This window comes from Erinaceus europaeus, chromosome 2 (genome assembly GCF_950295315.1).
Source record: "Erinaceus europaeus chromosome 2, mEriEur2.1, whole genome shotgun sequence".
NCBI lineage: Eukaryota > Metazoa > Chordata > Mammalia > Eulipotyphla > Erinaceidae > Erinaceus > Erinaceus europaeus.
Window position 1 is genome coordinate 37,069,077 of NC_080163.1, and position 6,000 is coordinate 37,075,076.

Below are 6,000 nucleotides of genomic sequence, written 5' to 3' on the forward strand. Positions count from 1 at the left end.
TTCCGTACCCACACCACGCCCGGCCTGAGGTCTCCGAAACCGCCCAGACACAGGTAAGTGGCATCCGCCCACTTCTGTGGCCCTGCGTTTCCCTCCACCATGGGAAATTTCTCGTTTTATGAGGAGGTGTCCCAGTCATTATCTCTTGACCTGGGACAGATTCGCGCTGTCATAAACGGTTTAATTTTCGCTACCCCTTGGATTTTTTTAACTGTGGTCACCATTTTCAAGATATGTAAAACGTGGTATGCCATAAGGATAAGTGACCTTGAGGCTGAGGTACGAGAGTTAAATCACATGTTCTTAAGACTTAGATGTCCTAAGTGATCAGCGGCTAAACCCAAGAATTCCGTTCCCACAGACACGCACACGTGTTCGGACGCTCCTCCTCTGACCCCGCCCCCTTCTGCCCTGGTTTCAGCTCCACCTGAGGTTTCTGCGACCCTGACCCCGCCCCCTGCCCCTGCTGCCCTGGTTTCAGCTCCGCCTGCAGCTTCCATTTTCCTGACCCCGCCCCAGGCCCCAGCCACCCCGGTTTCAGCTCCGCCTGCAGCTTCTGCATTCCTGACCCTGCCCCTGGCCCCTGCTGCCGCGGTTTCAGCTCTGCCTGAGGCTTCCTCGTCCCTGACCCCGCCCCCTGCTGATACGTCACCATTAAGGGACCTAGTGGCTGAGATACGAGAGCTAAAGGATATTTTTTCAGCATTTAAGGATTTTAAACCATGTGCAGTCCACCCCGGGAGCTCCGTCCCTGTAGATATGCATTTAGTCTCCTCTGCAGCCACTACAGCAGTTTCTACGGCACTTTCCACTTCTGTAGCTCCCTCTCCCATGCCATCAGACCAAATCCACACATTCCCGGTAAACTTGGCCCCTTCTAAACAAAACCCTCAGCCGTGGCAGCCATATTCCTCTAAGAATTTTGGAACACTCAGAAAAGCAGTCAGGGAGGACGGAATGCATTCTCCATGGACCAAGTCCGTCTTGAGGAGTTTTTACCAGCATTTAAATACACCACAAGACTGGAAAGATCGGGCTCGTGCTGCACTCCCAGACCCACTCTATCTTCAGTGGCAGGCATGCTTCCGCAATGAGTGCTCTAGACAATCACAGGAAAATAGTAACAAACAGGTAGAATGGAATTCTGATGCTTTGTTTGGAGCAGGAGCTTATGAATCTGGAGCTCAGCAGGCAGAAACCAGGTTTTCAACCGGTTATTTTGAACAGGTACGCATCTGTGCAACACAAGCATGGGAAAGGGTGACCACACCTGATGTAGATCCGTCAGCTCCCATTAACTCTTTTCACCAAGGCTCTGATGAATCATTGGTGAGCTTCATCTCAAGGGTGAAGAGAAGCTTAGAGAGAAAGGTTTATAATCCTGATGTCCGCAAACTACTCCTGCGCTCTATTGTCTGGGAAGGCATGACACCACAATTCCGTCAGGTATGCCTTAATCTTAAACACCTACACCCAGATAATTGGATTCTAGCAACACAGGAACTTACATCAGGCAATTATGGGGCACCAGCTACGACACAGGTCTATGCAGTTGCCCCACGTAAGCAAAACGGGGCCTGCTTTCAGTGCGGTCGCCAAGGACATTGGCGTAACCAATGTCCTGATAAGTTGCGACCATGCCTCCAGTCAGGGAAACCACGCCTCCAGCCAGAGCAACCCCGCTTTCAGTCAGGGAGCCAGAGACCACGTACTGTTTGTCCAAAATGTTGTAAGGGGTTTCATTGGAAGAGAGATTGTTGGTCCCAATTTCATAAAGATGGTTCGCCCCTGAATGGTACAAATTCGGGGCATGAGATATTGTGGACCACTCCTGTTTTAGAACGGGGCCACCCTTCTATGACAGTAAAGATTGGCAATATTCCTTTTAAATTTTTGATTGACACGGGGGCAGAAAAGACGATTTTAAGGCAAGAAGAGGTTCCCCAAGATTGGGAACTTATCCCTGGACCCAGTTTACATGGAATAGGAGGGATGACCAGAGCATTTTGCACACGAGACTCGCTCATGTGGGAAGACCCAGAAGGTTCTACCGGACACTTCTGCCCTTTGGTAGCTAATATTAGCACCAACTTACTGGGCAGGGATCTTCTGGAATGTCTTGATGTTAGGATATCCACAGACGCCTCTGCAGAGCGTAAAACTCATTCCCGCGATACCAGGCCTATTCAGCACCCCCAATACTAAATGCCACTGTTCGTAGCCAAACACCCCGCTTAAGCTGTCTTTCTAATGAGCCTGTCTGGGTGGAACAGTGGCCTTTACCTAGGGATAAGCTAAAAATTTTAAAAGAGCTCGTCCGAGAGCAGTTGTCCTTGGGACACATTCATCATTCTCGAAGCCCATGGAATACTCCTGTCTTTGTGATTAAAAAGCACTCAGGAAAATGGCACCTCCTTCAAGATCTCCGTGCAGTAAATAAAATCATGCAGGTCTGGGGCTCCCCCCAAAGGGGTTTGCCTCTTGCTTCTGCAATTCCCACGGGAATTCCAATCATAGCTATTGATATACAAGATTGTTTTTTCTCTATCCCCTTGCATCCATGAGATTGTAAACGTTTTGCCTTCTCTGTTCCGTCTATTAATAACGCCAGCCCTGCTGATAGATTTGAATGGGTGGTGCTGCCCCAGGGTATGGCCAATAGTCCTACAATTTGTCAGGAGGCTGTTAAATCTGCCCTTGTCCCATATATTCATAAGGGCCTTAACATTTTTCATTATACAGATGATATTTTAATATGGGGAAAATCAGATACAGATCTCTATGCCTTACGTGATTTTCTCATTCCTGCATTAAAGAAAAGTGGCTTTAATGTAGCCCCTGAGAAGATACAGCTAATCCCTCCAATATCCTTCCTAGGTTCAGAGATTTCTCTAACGCAAATTCGTCCCTTAAAACCTAATGTTACCTTCCCTTCTAACCTTACTCTTGCTTCTTTACAAAGTTTTCTAGGAAATTTAAATTGGCTTAGGCAATATCTCTATCTGCCCACAAGCTGCCTCCAACCACTGTTTGACCTGTTGAAAGGAAACAAACAGCCCTCGTCAAAACGTAAGTTAACTCCTGAGGCCTCCTTGGCACTGGAAAGGGTTAACCAGGCCCTCCGGGACATGCACCTTGTTCGATTCTCCCCCTCCTCTCTGGTAAACCTTCTAATCTTCAACTCCACCCCCACAGTAGTAGGGGCACTGTGGCAAGACCATGGGGTTCTCGAATGGCTTCACATGCCAGTAGGAGGAGCTCCAAGACTCCTCACTGAGATAGACGCATTAGCATTCATGGTTCGCCAAGGGAGAAATAGGTGTGTGCAGGTCTTAGGGAAGGAACCGGATTTAATCATTCTGCCCTTTTCTCTCACAGATACAGAGTGGCTTATACGCTATCATTCCCGCTTTGCCATAAGCTTCGTGGGGTTTCCAGGACAAATAGATAACCATTTTCCTTCTAATAAATTGATAGCTTCTTTACCTCTTCTGCCTCTACTAGCACCTAAACTTTTCTCTCAGGATCCCATTCCCTCTGCTCCTACAATCTTTACTGATGGTGGAAAAAAGGGGAGCTGCTGCCCTTATATATTACCCAGACAAACAATCTCCTAAACCTCTCTTTACTGAGCTTCCTGATAATTCCCCTCAGTACAAAGAACTTTATGCTGTTTTTCTTGCACTAAAAGCTGTACCAGAATCCTTCAACCTTTTTTCTGACAGTGTGTATACTGTTAACTTACTTCCATGGCTTGCTCGTTCGTATGTGAAAATTGATGACGACCCACTTTCCCCTCTCTTGATTCAAATTGCCTCTATGCTCTGTTCTCGAACCCAACCACTGTATATTCAACACCTTCGTTCCCACAGCCCTCTTCCTGGTTCCCTGTCCGAAGGGAATGCCGCAGTTGACCACCTTGCCTCCACAGGAACTTTCCCAGTCTCTGTCTCTGATCCTGCTAATTTTCATTCTCTAACCCATGTTAATCTTAAAGGCCTTCGAGCTCGATTCCCTGATGTTCCTGTACCACAGTTAAAACATATCCTCGCTACATGCTCTTCTTGTGCAAGTCTCATAAAGACACCTGCTATCCAGACCCTTGGGGTTAACCCCCGAGGTTTAAAAGCTAATGCTATTTGGCAAATTGATGTCACCCACATACCAAACTTTGGCAAACAAAAATATGTGTTTGTCTCAATTGATACCTTTTCTAAATTTATGTGGGCTACAGCTCAGACAGGAGAAAGTGCTAAAAAGCTTGTAAGCCATATGCTCTCTTGTTTTGCCGTTATGGGGGTCCCATTATTTTTGAAAACAGACAATTCACCTATGTTTACAAGCAAACAATTTAAAGATTTTTGTTCCCTCTGGAATATTACTCATACCACAGGCATTCCCTACAATCCACAGGGACAAGGCACTGTCAAAAGGGCCCATCAAACTCTGAAGGCTCAACTAAATAAAGATAAAGGAGGAACATATACCCCCAATATCCAGCTAGCAAAAGCCTTAACTACGTTAAATCTCTTTAATATTTACAATAACTCGGCCTTACCCCCTATTATTCTTCACTGGCAAACACCATCTACCCTCCCATCTATTAAGGTCAAATGGAGAGACCCACTCGATAAAATTTGGAAAGGGCCTGACCCATTACTGACTATGGGAAGGGGTTTCGCATGCATTTTTCCTCAAAATTTCTCTAAACCTGTCTGGGTTCCTGCCCACCATGCCGACAATACCCGCAGGATGGCGCTGTTATTCCTGAAGAACAAGAAATACTACAAGAGGACCAGATGCAGGATACATCCCAGGACCCATAATACGACATGGCAGAACCTACAAAATCTGGCTCACAGAGACCTCTCTCCTTTCCCTGTATGTCTTATGTTATAACTGGCCAGTTGTTTTTGTGAGTGAGTGTGCTGAATGACAAAAACATTTTTTTTTGCATGACCCATCTGCTTGGAGTACTCTAAAAGGTAATTGGCTTTATAGAAAAATGCTGGATGCAGCCAAAGTTTCTGGAGACGTCCAGAAACATTCCAAAATGTTTTTTTCTTTCTCCCTCTTTTGAATTTTATATATAGTTTTGGTATATATGTAAGTGTTTAGTCTTAAACTGTATGACTAATGACAGATTTAAATTTGTTTTTAAATAATGTGTTTTTATAACAAAAGTTCTTTTTCCTCCAGTTTGTTGTAACTAAATGTTTATGGGTATGTCTCAAGTTTGGTAACACTAACTTAACGGTCAAAAGTGTAACCCTACAGCTACACTTTTACCAGACAAGGTAAAAATTAATTTGTTAAGGTAACTTACTATTTAGGTAAAAGTCTAAATGTTCAACGTGACTATTCATTCCCAAAACTAAACTATATAAATTTTATATACAGGACACCTTTGAAGGGCCCCCAAAGGTGCCCTGTAAACTATCTTGTGGAAATTAATCCACAACAGATCTGGCATCAATCTGGCACTGTAAACGTTAAAATCATTTTCACGAATATGCGTTAACTCTCTAAGCAATTTGAGTCTGTTTAAAATACATATTTTAGCTAAAATTGGTCTCAAGATCCTGCGGTAGAGGCTGCTACAGGAGGTCACATTAGATGACCTTTAAATAAAATCATAAAGAGATTCTAAACCAATTATAATCATCGAGGTATCAACTATAACAAGCCTATAACTTGTTACAAGTTCAAATTAACCACGAGAAGCAGATTGTTTGTGTTTCTTTCACAGGAATCCCGGAAAAACCATCTGAACCCCTGCACACCCTGACGTCACCCACTAGATGGCACGACTACCGTGGCACACCCCCCGAAACCCTAGATGTCACTCAACGCAATCTGAAGAACCTGATACACAGACTCCAAGGACAGAAATTTCTTCATGCCTGGTTACCGTTCCTGCTTCTGACCTGCTTGTCACGTGTTGGCAGTTCCAGCTGGCTATCTACAGAAAAGCAACATTCCAGCGGCTGACCTCCCTCA